Source organism: Coptis chinensis, chromosome 7, assembly GCF_015680905.1.
Source record: "Coptis chinensis isolate HL-2020 chromosome 7, ASM1568090v1, whole genome shotgun sequence".
Lineage (NCBI taxonomy): Eukaryota > Viridiplantae > Streptophyta > Magnoliopsida > Ranunculales > Ranunculaceae > Coptis > Coptis chinensis.
Genome location: NC_141462.1, coordinates 52,057,701 through 52,073,826, shown reverse-complemented (window position 1 = coordinate 52,073,826; position 16,126 = coordinate 52,057,701). Strand labels below are relative to the sequence as shown.

At 37.3% G+C, this 16,126-nt stretch overlaps 1 long non-coding RNA gene across 1 annotated transcript; it reads left to right on the top strand.

The window, feature by feature from the left end:
• The first annotated feature begins 2,694 nt into the window (after positions 1 to 2,694).
• Positions 2,695 to 15,163, top strand: LOC147487888 (uncharacterized). Its single transcript, XR_015200734.1, has 2 exons — positions 2,695 to 2,786; positions 14,892 to 15,163. It is a non-coding gene; the product is annotated as an uncharacterized LOC147487888 (long non-coding RNA).
• Positions 15,164 to 16,126: the final 963 nt, after the last annotated feature.

Below are 16,126 nucleotides of genomic sequence, written 5' to 3'. Positions count from 1 at the left end.
GGCAATGAGAAATTTAATAGTGGCTTGATATATTCCGTTCAAGAAAATAGAACGATGATCGCTAATATTTTATGCCGAATAGTGGCGGTCTTACATAGATTTGGCTTCCGCGGTGAGGATTTACGGTGTCGTGCGTATGCATCCCGCCAGTGGTGGTTACGCACGGAGTGGCTCATTATGTAAAGGGAGGCATGTGGATGTACATGTTCGGGCGTTGGGTTCATCATTGTGGTAGCTAGGAAAACTAGGTAAGACATAGATATGACGCGGATTTTAGGGACACACAAAGAAAGCCCGAAATAATCTAATTATGGTAATATGTTTGGTTGGTTATAGTTTAGTTAGAACCTAAGCCTCGATGGAGGAACTACATGCCTTATTTATTATGAGTATAGTTTGTTGTGTGGTTAGTGGGAAGTTAAGGCTTCGATTGGAGGAACTACCGCCTTAGTTATTGAACTTAAGGATGTTGTATTAGTCGTTGAAAGTTAAGGCCTCGATGGAGGAACTAAGCGCATGGATGGATTGTGTATGTATATGTATAATTATATGTTGTATTTTAGGGCTACTCACACCAAGCATTTTATAATGCTGACCCGATTTTGCATGTTTGTTTATCGGGTGTGTTCATTCAATGAACATAGTTGATAAGTTTTGACAGTTTTAGTGTTGAAAGAAGGTTGGCTGGTTTGCTTGTGGTTTGCATTGCGTTACATCTCCGGACACGCTTTTGTTTTTCCCTTGAGGTGATATAGCTTTTCAGTCTAGACAATGTTTTTGTATTCTCATTTGTATATTTTAATTAAAGAGTTATTGAAAAGAGATTTGTAACCTAATCTTAATCGGGAATTTTTGTAATGAAGAGGACTTATGTATAATTGAAATTTTATTGGTTTTAATTATCCGCATATTTTAAAACTGTTTATGGTTTTTGGGAGTGGAGAGCGGCCACACCTCGAAATCAAGAGTCGGGGACAAATATCGTTTTTCCGAATTCTGAAATTCGGGGTGTGATTTTGGTATCGAGCATTTGGTTAGCTTAGACTTAGGTGAGTCTAGGTGATTCTCGGATCGTGGTTTATGGGTAGTGTTTAAGGAGTTTTATTTTCAAAACTATTTCCGCTTAGTGTTTTGTTTTACAAAGAAAATGAAAAGAGATATAGAAATAAAGAGAGTCAATATTTTTCTTGATTTGATCAGACGCGTGTAATGTGTATATTTATATTAGTTACCCTTGTGGAGTGCATATGAAATGCTTTTATTTTTCATTAGCATATGAGGAGTGGTTATATGTGTAATATGTTAATAATTAATGGATTTGATCAAGATGATGTGTGCTTTGTTACAATATTGTTTTATTGTTGGTGTTCGCTTTTCCCATGGATTATGGATTAAGTGTGATAACATGTCCGCGCGGAACTTTGTACTTGCGTGTTAGGGTTATTATTCAAGAAATAATAAGATATTTAATCTATATTGAATGAGTTGTATTATCCGATGGCTTTGTGATGTAATCGAGTAAGGAACTAATTGCCTCTCGTGGTTGGAGGAACTATCTGCGCTTCACTCGCATTACACTTTAATGGATGAATAGTATTTTAAAGTATAAGAGATTAATCTGTTAGAGGTGATTAGTTAGAAATAGACCGAATAATAGATAAAATATACGTGTATTCTTTTTGAGATGTATATACTTGCGTATATACCTGTATTCTTTTTGAGATGTGTATACCTGCGTATACACGTGTATTCTTTTTGAGATGTGTATACCCGTAGATACATTTTTTTTATATATTATTGTATATAGATGAACTATTACCGTGCGTATAGGATTGATTAATATCGTTAAATTAGTTTCACATGATTTTGGCATATTCGAGTATTTACTCTTAATTGTTTTGTTTCAGTCTATATGATTTTGATAGAGGAATATGAAAAATTATTTTTTTATCGCTATATTTGATCCAAAGGCAAGCATGAATTAGGATTCAAGGGTTGTTTAAATTTAATATTTCGAGAGCATGACTAAAGTAATATAAAGTTTATTGTAGTATCAATGACATGGGTGATTTTTGTTTTAAGTGTATTAGGACACTAATTTTCTTTTACGCATGATAATGGAAAACTCCATAATGTTTTATGCAGGGATGAACTTACCATATATTATTGAGTAGTTAAGTAGAATATTATTTTCGTAGAGTTTGCTACGTGTCAAGAAACTGCATGCTAAAAAGATATGATGTATTTATCTTGCGTTTAAGTGAAAGTAATAATTTGTTTTAATATAGACAGTTAAACTGTAATAGATTTTGTAATGGCATGAGGACATATATTCTGGAAATTATTTAAAAAATAATTAATACCAATGTTATATTGCTTAAGTTTAATCAACGTGCATTCTTGTATAGGTTCTAAGTTAATAACCAACGTTTTTGTTCAGTATAGTTTTACTTCGAATCTCTGACGCAGATTCTTTTGAGATGTTATAGTATAAATCAGATTTTTAAATAATGATTTTTCTAATTATTTATTAATTAATTTAATTATTTATTTTCAAAATTTGGCCGGATTGGATTTCGGGATATGTGGGCCCGGTTTTGGGCCCGAAGTTCGTGGTTGGGCTCGGGTTTTCGACCCAAGTATATAAACACATTTTTCTAGAAAATAGGGTTCCTGGAGAATAGAATAAAGAAAAAAAAATGGAGGCAGAGAGAGAAGCTGGTTTTCTGGAGGGTGGAGCGCGACGGCTCGGACTCGGAGAAATTCGTGGGGAGCTGTTCATACAGGTGAGTAGTTAGTTTTTCTACTTCACCGGTATACCGAAATCGTTTTATTTGTTCATTCTTTTTCATCGTGTCTCGTGATTATTAAACTTTGTTAAATACCGAAATTGGATTTGAATAAGGCTTTATGGGCTATTTGATGTTGAACCGTCGGCTTAAATGAGCATCAATGGCGCCAAGGCTATGACCGAGATATCGGCGATGGACTTTTTCACCTGTTAATTGTTGTTTTGTTAAGGTTGTTTGTTTGCGCGCTTTTAAGAATCGCTGTTGAAGCTCAAGAGAGCATTAATGGCAGCCACCGTCCGGCGCCACCATTGTGATATCGCGAGGGCGTTTTATTTCATTTTGAATTGGTAGTTTGTGTTATTACTGTTGGTTGATGTGGGGATTAAATATTTGATGTCGGTTTGGTGGGTTGAGGCCTTTGTTGAGTGGGGGGCTTGACAATTAAGCCGGAATGGAGCCTCGAATCGGGCGTTAACGGCGATGGCCGAACCAAGTGTTGGGCTGATTTTCGGTTGGTTTCTCTTGGTTGAGTGATGGTGGGTTGGTCTATTGTTAGTTGTGGGTGTTTGGGTGAGTGGGGGGCTTGATAGTAGTTGTTGTCGATTTAAGCTTGAACCAAGCTTTAATGGTGGCGATTTTATCTCGAGATCTAGTTTTGGTGAAATCGAAATTTAAACATTTGAAGTTTTGTGTTTAGTAAAGTGGTTTGGTTTTTCCTTCTCTTCATTTTCGGTTTGATGGAAAGGGGGGATGTGGTGGCCGGTTTTGGTGGCTCTTTGGTGGTGGTGGTTAGGGAAGAAGATGATGGCCCGCATTGCCGATTTCGGTTTGGGGGCCCGGTTGGTTTATTCGGCCTTAGTGTTGGGTTGGGCCAAAAGCTCCTAATTTTATGTGGGCCGGTTCTATTTTTGGTTGGGTCCCGATTTTAAGTATCTTTGGACCTTTTAATTAAGTCTAGTTTGGGCCCGGTTTAAGTTAAGTTTGGGGACGATTTTGTTTTTGTTTGTTTTGGGCGAACTTCGGTTGTGTTTTGGGCGTTCAAGATAATGCTTTTGGGCGTGATCTAATATTGCATGAACCAGTCCATTGGACTTAAAATAGATCTACATGGGTCTTTCACTGTTTAGACTTCAGGGTTCTAAGGTTTGGGCTCCGACTGTTGGGTCCGAACCATTACCTTTGGTCATGAGCCCATGAGCCATGCACCTTTGACCTTAGCCATGAACCATGGCTATGATTTTTGTAACGCCGCAGTATTTTAAAAATACATTTTTATCTATTTAATTAATTAATTTAATTATTTTCAAAATTGGCTCGGATTGGACCGGGATACGTGGGCCCGGTTTGGGTCCGAAGTTCAGATTGGCTTGGGTTTGGACCAAAGTATATAAACACTTTTTCTAGAAAATAGGGTTCCCGGAGAATAGAATATATTAAAATGGAGGCAGAGCATGAAAGCCGGATTGGAGGAGGGAGGAGCGGACGGCTGGACCGGACTTCGGAGAAATTCATTAGGAGTCGATTCATACCGGTGAGTAGATTTTATCTCTCACCACTACTAAAACTATGATTTTCGGGCCGGTTTAGTATTTACGTGATTTATTTTATCGCGGAGTATTTCCGACCCGGTGTTTATATAATTTTTAGTTATGTCTATATGATTAGAGTTTGTACTTGAACTGTTGAACCTCTATTGCACGCCAATGGGGCGCCGCGAGTCCACAAAGAAGAAATCATTTCGCCTCTCTATTTGAATATTGAGTATTCTGTTATACTTTGAACTGTTGTTGAAACTTTGAATAGGCGCTAATGGCGTCGCCTAGCATGAGGATTGTGTGAACTCTTAGTTGTTTGTTTTGATTTACTTTTTGTTGTGATGTTTTGATTTGTGGTGGGTTTGTATTGTTGGAGGTGATGGGGGTCGTGAGTGAGTGCTGTTGGGGGCGGTTTGAAGCTCGGAAAATCCGTCAATGGCGTTACTGCCATTACTGCGTTTCTGGAGGATTCGGTTTGATGCGTTTGTAAATTGTTTAAACTGTGTTTTTGTATGGTGGGTTGATGGGATGATGTTTGGTGGTAGTGGGGATGGTTGGGGCTGTCGATTTGAGCTTGGGGCAAGCTCTAATGGTAAAAAAAATTCGGATCTAGATTTAGGAATAGTTTTTGGATTGTATGAATTAGAGTTATTGCCTTTGTTAATGTTGTAGGGGTTGGTGAAAGGAGTAAAACCGGTTGGTTGAAATGGGTGGTCGTGTGGAGGTCGGCGGTGGTCGATCCGGTGGTGGCAGTTGGGTGAAGATGATGAACAGTGGATTTCGGTTTGGGCCTTGGGCCTTGGTTGGTTGTTTGGGTCGGCCTAATTTGTTTTGAGTTTGGGCCGATCCAAATCTTTTTGGTTGGGCGAAATCTTTTTAAGTTTTGTTTGGGTCCGATTTTTATTAAGTTTGGGCCAGTTCAAATTTCAATTGGCTAGGCGAAATTTCAGTGGTAGTTGGGCGAAATTTGGTTTAATTTTCAGGACCACATTAGTTATGTCAAAATTCCCTTTCCAAATCGACCCAAATTAAAGTGTTGGGCGGCCCAAATTAATTTGTGGACCGGTTTACACTAAAGTTTTGGGCCCGTTCTAATATTATTGGGGCCACCCATCGGACTTAAAATAAATCTAATCGGGTCGGGTAGAATAAATAAAGTGGACTTTTAGACTTTAGGGTTTTAAGGTTTGGGCTTGGCGGTTAGGTCCGAACCATGACCTCGGGTCATGAGCCCACGAGAGCCGATGCTTTGACCTTTAGCCATGAACCACGGCTACATGACTATTAACCCGTCGAACACCTAAAACCGATTTGACTTTGACTATACATGGGTTTGATTTTGACCATCGACCAGATTGACTTTGACTAGGGCAGTTTGACTTTCACCTTTGACTTTGACTTTTGACCATGGACGGTTGACTTTCAACCGTTGACTTTGACTTTGACAGGACGGTTTGACTTTCACCTTTGACTTTGACGATGACATGTTTGACTTTGACCATGACATGTCGAGTTTGACCTTGACCATGAGGTGTTGACCTTTTGATCGCATTTGACCGTTGACTTTGACCTTTGACCGTTGACTTTGACCGTTGACTTTTCCAGCTTTTTCATATGTTTGTTTATATGGATATATATATAGTAATAAAATATTGTCGGATATTGTATAACTTGGTTGGTCATGATCTAATTTAGATTTGACGCGAAGAGTAGTGTAAAGCATATTGGGCTTTGATTGATTGGGTATGGATTGTTTAATTGTACTACGCTTTATGTGTATATTATATGGACACATATAGTAATAAAATGTTGTGGAAGCTTGTATAATTTGGTGGTCATTATCTAAGAAAGATTTGACCTTGATGTTGTATATTTTGACATTGATGATGATATTGAGATGTTAGGAGACATTATATTCTAATAACGCTATAATAAAAATGTATGTGATACGTTGAAGCATTATGACATGATATCATATGTTGGGATATTTATATTAATGCAATATCTTGGAGAAATGTATATACACTCCATTATTTTATATGTGAGATGCTAATATAGCATTGGTGAATATTTGCCACGGGAGTGTGGTGTAGAAGGCAATAATATATTGGCACGTGAAAGAACGAAAGTGACTATGAGATATAATTGAGATGTTTCTAGATATTATGGCTTAGTGCAATAAGGTAATTGACCGCGCGTGATATAGTAGAAATGTTTACGAGTCATAGACGATGACACACTCGAATAAATTACGAACGAAAATCCTAGAACCCGACTACCACAACTCATGTGATTGGCCCTTCGGGCGCTTCAGTTAAAATGAATGTTTTCGGGCTGCCCCTTCTTCCGGGCGCTTCAGTTTTTTTGAATGGCCTTCGGCGCCCCTCCGGCGAGCCGAATAGTGGCTTGATTATTCCGTCGCAAAATAAACGAACGATGATGCCAATATTTTGCCGAATAATGGCGGGCTTACATAGATTTGGCTTCGTGTGAGGATTTACGGTGTGCGGCATCCCGCCAGTGGTGGTTACGCACGGAGTGGCTCATTATGTAAGCGGAGGCATGTGGATGTACATGTTCGGGCGTTTGGATTGTGGTAGCGTGGAAACTAGGTAAGACATAGATACGACGCGTGATTTTAGGGACACACAAAGAAAGCCCGAAATAATCTAATTATGGTAATATGTTGGTAAATGATATATCTCTAGATAGATGATTTGTATATGGTTGGGTTGGTTATAGTTTAGTTAGAACCTAAAAGGCCGATGGAGGAACTACATGCCTTATTTATTATGAGTATAGTTTGTTGTGTGGTTAGTGGGAAGTTAAGGTTTCGGTGGAGGAACTACCGCCTTAGTTATTGAACTTAAGGATGTTGTATTAGTCGTTGAAAGTTAAGGCTTCGATGGAGGAACTAACTGCCGTATGGATTGCGGTATGTATATGTATATTATATGTTGTATTTTAGGGCTACTCACACCAAAGATTTTTATAATGTCAATCCGATTTGCATGTTTGTTTATCTCGGGTGTGTTCATTCAATGAACATAGTTGATAAGTTTTGACAGTTTAGTGTTGAAGAAGGTTGGTTGCCGCTTGTGGTTTTCGTTAAGCGTTACAGATCTCGTGATAAGTTTTGTTTTCCTCGAGGTGATATAGATTTTCAGTTGAGATAAGGTTATTTGCATTTTCATTTGTAAATTGTTTTGGTAATGAAGATGATGTTGTTTTAAGTTAAAATTTTTATTGGTTTTATTATCCGCGATATGTTAAAACTGTTTATGGGTTTTGGGAGTAGAGAGTCGCCACACCCTGAGATCAAGAGTCGAGGGGACAAATAATTTTTAAAATTCACGAAATTCGGGTGTGTGATTTGCATCGAGCATTTGGTTAGCTTAGACTAGGGTGAGTCTAGGTGATTCGGATCGTGGTTTATGGGTAGTGTTTAAGGAGTATTATTTTCAAAACTATTTCCGCTAGTTGTTTTATTTTTACAAAGAAAATGAAAGAGATATAGAAATAAAGAGAGTCAATATTTTTCTTGATTTGTTTGTATGTGTAATTTGTATATTGATATTAGTTACTCTTATGGAGTGCATATGAAATGATTTTTTGTTTCCTTATCATATGAGGAGTAGTTACATTTATTATATGTTAATTATTAATGGATTTGATCAAGATGATGTGTGCTGTTACAATATCGTTTTATTGTTGGTGTTCGTTTTCACATGGATTATGGATTAAGTGTGATAACATGTCTGTGAACTTTGTGTTGGAGTGTTAGGTTATTATTCAAGAAACTATAAGATATTTTGATCTATATTGAATGAGTTGTATTATCGATGGCTTTATGACGCATCGAGTAAGGAACTAATTGCCTCGGTCTTTGGAGGAACTATCTCACCGACTCGCATTACACTTTAATGGATGAATAGTATTTTAAAGTATAAGAGATTAATCTGTTAGAGGTGATTAGTTAGAAATAGATTGAATATAATAATAAAATATACGCGGTATTCTTTTTGAGAAGTGTATACTTTATGCATATACGCGTGTATTCTTTTGAGATGTATATACTTCATGATATACGTGTATTCTTTGAGATGTGTATACCGATGATACACGTGTGTTCTTTGAGATGTGTATACTTTACAGATACACGTGTATTCTTTTGAGACGGTATACTTATGTATACACATTTTTATATTATTGTATATAGGTGAACTATTACCGTATGGTATGTGATGATTAATATTGTTGTACCAAGAAAACATGCATGTGTAGGTTGTTTTCTTAAGGTCACGTTATTAATGATTAATTAAAATAATGGTGATAATTGTTATTTTTAAAATATATTGGAATTTATGTAGATGATGTCTTAATATAATGATGATCGTATTTCCACAACAAACGGATTTTTATTTTGTCTTATAAGTGTGTCGTGCCTATAAATTATGACATGATTGATTAATATCGTTAAATTAGTTTCACATGATTTTGGCATATTCGAGTATTTACTCTTAATTGTTTTGTTTCACTCTATATGATTTTAATAGAGGAACATGAAAAATTATTTTTTTGAATACGTGCTATATTTGATCCAGTTGCAAGCATGAATTAGGATTCAATGGTGGTTTTAAAATTTAATATTTTTGAGAGCATGACTAAAGTAAATATAAAGTTTTACTGTAGTATCAATGACATGAGTGACATTTTGTTTCAAGTGTGCTAGGACACTAATGTTCTTTTATGCATGATAATGAAAACTTCATTATGTTTTATGCAAGGATGAACTTTCTCCATATTATTGATTAGTTAAGTAGAATATTATTTTTCCGTAGAGTTTGCTACGTGTCAAGAAACTGCATGCTTATGAGTAATGATATATTTATCTTGCGTTTAAGTGACCATAATAATTTGTTTTAATATAGACAGTTAAACTATAATAGGTTTTGTAATGGCATGAAGATATATATTCTGAAATTATTTAAAGATAATTAATACCCATGTTATCTTGCTTAAGTTTAATCAACGTGCATTCTTGTATAAGTTCTAAGTTAATAACCAACGTTAGTTGTTTGTACAGCTTTACTTCTGAATCTCGGGACGAGATTCTTTTGAGATGTGTATAGTCAGAATCACCAGATTTTAAAAAAATACATTTTTTATCTATTTAATTAATTAATTTAATTATTTTCAAAATTCGTCGGATTGGACTCGGGATACGTGGGCCTGGTTTTGGGCCCGAGTCTGTATTGGGCTTGGGTTTCGGACCCAAGTATATAAACACTTTTTCTAGAAAATAGGGTTCCTGGAGAATAGAATATATTAAAAATGGAGGCAGAGCATGAAAGCTGGATTTCTGGAGGGTGGAGCGCGACGGCTCGGACTCGGAGAAATTCGTAGGAGCTGTTCATACCGGTGAGTAGATTTTATCTCTCACCACTACTAAAACTATGATTTTCGTCGGTTTAGTATTTACGTATTTATTTACTGTGGAGTATTTCGACCCGGTGTTTATATAATTTTTAGTTATGTCTATATGATTAGAGTTTGTATTTTGAACCATTGAACCTCGAATGCACGCCAATGGCGGCGTTGAGTCCCCGGTTTAAAGAAATCGCTTCGACCTCTCTCTATTTGAATATTGAGTATTCTGTTATACTTTGAACTGTTGTTGAAACTTTGAATAGGCGCTAATGGCGTCGCCTAGCATGAGGATTGTGTGAACTCTTAGTTGTTTGTTTTGATTTACTTTTTGTTGTGATGTTTTGATTTGTGGTGGGTTTGTATTGTTGGAGGTGATGGGGGTCGTGAGTGAGTGCGGTTGGGGGCGGTTTGAAGCTCGGAAAACCCGCCAATGGCGTTATGCGCCACCGCCGCTTCGAGGATTCGGTTTGATCGTTTGTAAATTGTTTTAAACCGTGTTTTGTATGGTGGGTTGATGGGATGATGTTTGGTGGTAGTGGGGATGGTTGGGGCTGTCGATTTGAGCTTGGGGCAAGCTCTAATGGTGGCCGAAATTCCAGATCTAGATTTAGGAATAGTTTTTGGATTGTATGAATTAGAGTTATTGCCTTTGTTAATGTTGTAGGGGTTGGTGAAAGGAGTAAAACCGGTTGGTTGAAAGGGGTGGTCGTGTGGAGGTCTCATGCGTGGTCGATCGATGGTGGCAAATAGGTGAAGATGATGAACGCGGTGGATTCGGTTTGGGCCTTGGGCCTTGGTTGGTTGTTTGGGCCTGGCCTAATTTGTTTTGAGTTTGGGCCGATCCAAATCTTTTGGTTGGGCGAAATCTTTTAAGTTTTGTTTGGGCCGATTTTTTATTAAGTTTGGCCAGGTTCAAATTTGGGGCTAGGCTAAAATTTCGATGGTAGTTGGGCGAAATTTCGGTTTAATTTTCAGACCACATTAGTTATGTTGGCGGTTCCCTTTGTTTCTTTGGGTCAACCCAAATTAAAGTGTTGGCCGCGCCCAAATTAATTTGTGGACCGCCTTTACACTAAAGTTTTGGGCCCGTTTCTAATATTGCTTGGACCACCCATTGGACTTAAAATAAATCTAATCGGGTCGTAGAATAAATAAGTGGACTTTTAGACTTAGGGTTTTAAGGTTTGGGCTTGGCAGTTGGTCCGAACCATGACCGGGTCACGAGCCCACGAGCCATGCACTTTGACCTTAGCCATGAACTTAACCACGGTTATGACCATGAACCCCGTTTAACAACTAAAACGACAGTTTGACTTTGACTATGACAGTTTGATTTTGACCATCGACCGTTGACTTTGACTAGGACAGTTTGACTTTCACCTTTGACTTTGACTTTTGACCATGGACGGTTGACTTTCACCGTTGACTTTGACTAGGACAGTTTGACTTTCACCTTTGACTTTGACGATGACAGTTTGACTTTGACCATGACATGTTGAGTTTGACCTTGACCATGAGGTGTTGACCTTTGACTGTTGACCGTTGACTTTGACCTTTGACCGTTGACTTTGACCGTTGACTTTTCCAGTTTTTCATATGTTTGTTTATATGGATATATATATAGTAATAAAATACTGTCGGATATCAGTATAACTGGGTTGGTCATGATCTAATTTAGATTTGACGTGAAGTAGTGTAAAAAAGCATATTGGGCTTTGATTGTGGATCTGTGGATTGTTTAATTGTATTCACGCTTTATGTGTATATTATATGGACACATATAGTAATAAAATGTCGTGGAAGCTTGTATAATTTGGTGGTCATTATCTAAGAAAGATTTGACCTTGATGTTGTGTATTTTTGACACGGATGATATTGAGATGTTAGGAGACATTATATTCCTAATAATCGCTATAATAAAAATGTATGTGATACGTTGAAGCATTATGACATGATATCATATGTTGGGATATTTATATTAATGCAATATCTTGGAGAAATGTATATACACTCCATTATTTTATATGTGAGATGCTAATATAGCATTGGTGAATATTTGCCCACGGGAGTGTGGTGTAGTGCAATAATATATTGGCACGTGAAAGAACGAAAGTGACTATGAGATATAATTGAGATGTTTCTAGATATTATGGCTTAGTGCAATAAGGTAATTGACCTGCACGTGATATAGTAGAAATGTTTATGAGTCATAGACGTATGACACCTGAATAAATTACGTAACGAAAATCCTAGAACCCGACTACCACAACTCATGTGATTGGCCCTTCCGGGCGCTTCGCTTTAAAGTGAATGGCCTCGGGGCCCTTCCGGCGTTTCGCTTGTTTGAATGGCCTTCGGCTGCCCTCCCGGCGTAAGCGAATAGTGGTTTGATTATTCCGTTCGCGAAAAATAGAACGATGATGCTAATATTTTATCTTAGAATAGTGGCGGTGCTTACATAGATTTGGCTTCCGTGTGAGGATTTACGGTGTGCGGCATCCCGCCGTGGTGGTTACGCACGAGTGGCTCATTATGTAAGGGAGGCATGTGGATGTACATGTTCGGCGTTGGGTTTTGCGATTGTGGTAGCCAGGAAACTAGGTAAAGACATAGATACGACGTGATTTTAGGGACACACAAAGAAAGCCCGAAATAATCTAATTATGGTAATATGTTGGTAAATGATATATCTCTAGATAGATGATTTGTATATGGTTGGGTGGTTATAGTTTAGTTAGAACCTAAAAGGCCTCGATGGAGGAACTACATGCCTTATTTATTATGAGTATAGTTTGTTGTGTGGTTAGTGGGAAGTTAAAAGGCCTCGGTGGAGGAACTACCCGCCTTTAGTTATTGAACTTAAGGATGTTGTATTAGTCGTTGAAAGTTAAGGCCTCGATGGAGGAACTAAGCGCATTATGGATTGTGTATGTATATGTATATTATATGTTGTATTTTAGTATTACTCACACCAAAGATTTTTTAATAATCAACCCGATTTGCATGTTTGCTTATCGGGTGTGTTCATTCAATGAACATAGTTGATAAGTTTTGACAGGTTTAGTGTTGAAGAAGGTTGGTCACCGCTGCTTTGTGGTAAGCGTTAAGCGTTGCATCTCGTGATAAGTTTTGTTTTCCTCGAGGTGATATAGATTTTCAGTTGAGATAAGGTTATTTGCATTTTCATTTGTAAATTGTTTTGGTAATGAAGATGATATTTGTTTTAAGTTAAAATTTTTATTGGTTTTATTATCCGCGATATGTTAAAACTGTTTTATGGGTTTTGGGAGTAGAGAGTCGCGTCACACCCGGAGATCGAAGAGTCGGGGGGACAAATAATGTTTTTCAATCGCCGAAATCGAGGGTGTGACAACCCCGAAACCTATCGAAACCTAAAACGACGGTTGGACTTTGACAATGACAGTTTGACTTCGACCATGACGTGTTGATTTTGACGTTGACCATGATGTGTTGACTTTGACCATGATGGGTTGACTTTGATTTTGACCATGATGTGTTGACTTTGACCATGATGGGTTGACTTTGATTTTGACCATGATGGGTTGACTTTGACCGTTGACATTGGACTTTGGCTTTGACCATGATGTGTTGACTTTGACCATGATGGGGTGACTTTGATTTTGACCATGATGTGTTGACTTTGACCATGATGTGTTGACTTTGGCTTTGACCGTCGACCGTTGACTTTGACCATTGACTTTTCCAGTTTTTCACATATTTGACTATATTGATAAATGTAATAATAAAACGTTGTCGAATATTATATAATTTGGGTTTGTCATTATCTAATTTAGATTTGACGTGAGTAGTGGGTAAAGCATATATATATTGGGCTTTGATTGTGGACTGTGGACTGTTTATTTGTGCTACGTTTTATGTGTATATTATATGGACACATATAGTAATAAAATGTTGGGGAAGCTGGTATAATTTGGTGGTCATTATCTAAGAAAGATTTGACCTTGATGTTGTGTATTTTTGACACGTGACGATATTGAGATGTTAGGAGATATTATATTCCTAATACGTTATAATAAAAATGTATGCGATACGTTGAAGCATTGTGACATAATATAATATGTTGAGATAGTTATATTACTGCAATATCATGGAAAAATGTATATACACTCCATTATTTTATATGTGAGATGCTAATATAGTATTGGTGAATATTTGCCCACGGGAGTGTGGTGTAGTGCAATAATATATTGGCACGTGAAAGAATGAAAATGGTTATGAGGTAACTGAGATATTTCTATGTATTGTGGCTTAATGCAATAAGGTAATTGACCTGCACGTGGTATAGTAGAAATGCTTATGAGTCATAAACGTATGACACCTGAATAAATTACGAACTAAAAATCCTAGAACCTGACTACCACAACTCATGTGATTTGCCTTGTGTGGGCTTATGTGATATGATTGACCCATGTGTTGGGTGTATATATAAGATGTTGATTGACCCATGTGTTGGGCAATCGTAGCCGAATAGTGGCTTGATATATTCCGTTCGCAAAATAGAACGATGATGCGCAATATTTTATGCCGAATAAGTGGCGGTGCTTACATAGATTTGGCTTCCGTGTGAGGATTTACGGTGTCGCGCATCCCGCCAGTGGTGGTTACGCACGGAGTGGCTCATTATGTAAGGGAGGCATGTGGATGTACATGTTCGGCGTTGGGTTGCGATTGTGGTAGCTAGGAAAACTAGGTAAGACATAGATACGACGTGATTTTAGGGACACACAAAGAAAGCCTGAAATAATCTAATTATGGTAATATGTTTGGTTGGTTATAGTTTAGTTAGAACCTAAGGCGCCTCGATGGAGGAACTACATGCCTTATTTATTATGAGTATAGTTTGTTGTGTGGTTAGTGGGAAGTTAAGGCGCCTCAGTGGAGGAACTACCTGCCTTAGTTATTGAACTTAAGGATGTTGTATTAGTCGTTGAAAGTTAAGGCGCCTCGATGGAGGAACTAACTGCCGTATGGATTGTGTATGTATATGTATAATTATATGTTGTATTTTAGGGCTACTCACACCAGCATTTTTATAATAATCTTGACCGATTTGCATGTTTGTTTATCGGGTGTGTTCATTCAATGAACATAGTTGATAAGTTTTGACAGGTTTAGTGTTGAAGAAGAGTGGCTGCTGCTTGTGGTTTGCATTAGCGTTACATCTCCAGATACGTTTTGTTTTCCCTTGAGGTGATATAGCTTTTCAGTCTAGACAATGTTTTTGTATTCTCATTTGTATATTTTAATTAAAGAGTTATTGAAAAGAGATTTGTAACCTAATCTTAATTGGGAATTTTTGTAATGAAGAGGACTTATGTATAATTGAAATTTTTATTGGTTTTTAATTATCCGCATATTTTAAAACTGTTTATGGGTTTTTGGGAGTGGAGAGTGCGTCACACCTCGGAAATCGAAGAGTCGGGGACAAATAATGTTTTTTCCGAATTCTGTCGAAATTCGGGGTGTGACACCCTTGAGTTCACTTTTATCGTTGACTATAGCTTAGATCGTTGACCGTTGACTTTTGACTTTTTGACTTTTTGGCAATTTTTCCTAGTTGTTCCATGATGTCCCTTTTAGGGTCCTTTTGTCTCCTTTTGGCTCTATAACACACCTTTTGATGTATTAGTTCCATAATAGGGTTGTATCCGGAAAAAGCGATAAGAACATGAGTTTTCTACAATCAATCAATCAGTCCGGTGTTTTGCATTCATTATAATGCAAGCTCACACGTAGGTGCTTTCAATCAAGTGTTTTGCATCCGTTCTAATACATGCTCGCTCATAGGTACGTTCATTCAATCAATAAAGTGCTTTTCATTCATTATAATCCAAGCTCACACGTAAATGTATTTCATAAAGTGTTTCGTATATATTCAATCAATCAAGTGTTTTGCACTCATTCTAATGCAAACTCCCACGTATATGCATTTAGTCAAGTGTTTTGTATTCTGTCGGTGTATAAAGTGGAGTTATAGGGTTTGGAAGTTGTTCATCTTAGATCTAACTTATATGATATAGGCTAGGGTTTAAGGTTTAGAGGCTTAGTCCTTGTCTTACAAAGGGTTTAGTCATTGATCCTTGAAGCCTTGGAGTGTTTCAAGTGATTTTGAGTTTTTGGGCCCTTGAGTTCACTTTTATCGTTAACTATGGCTTTGATCGTTGACCGTTGACTTTTGACAATATGTGTTTTCGGCACTTGTTCCCAGTTATTCCGTGATGTCCTTTTGTCTCTTTTTGGCTCTATAACACGCCTTTTGATGTATTAGTTCCATAATAGGGATGTATTCGGAAAAAGCGATAAGAACATGAGTTTTCTACAATCAAT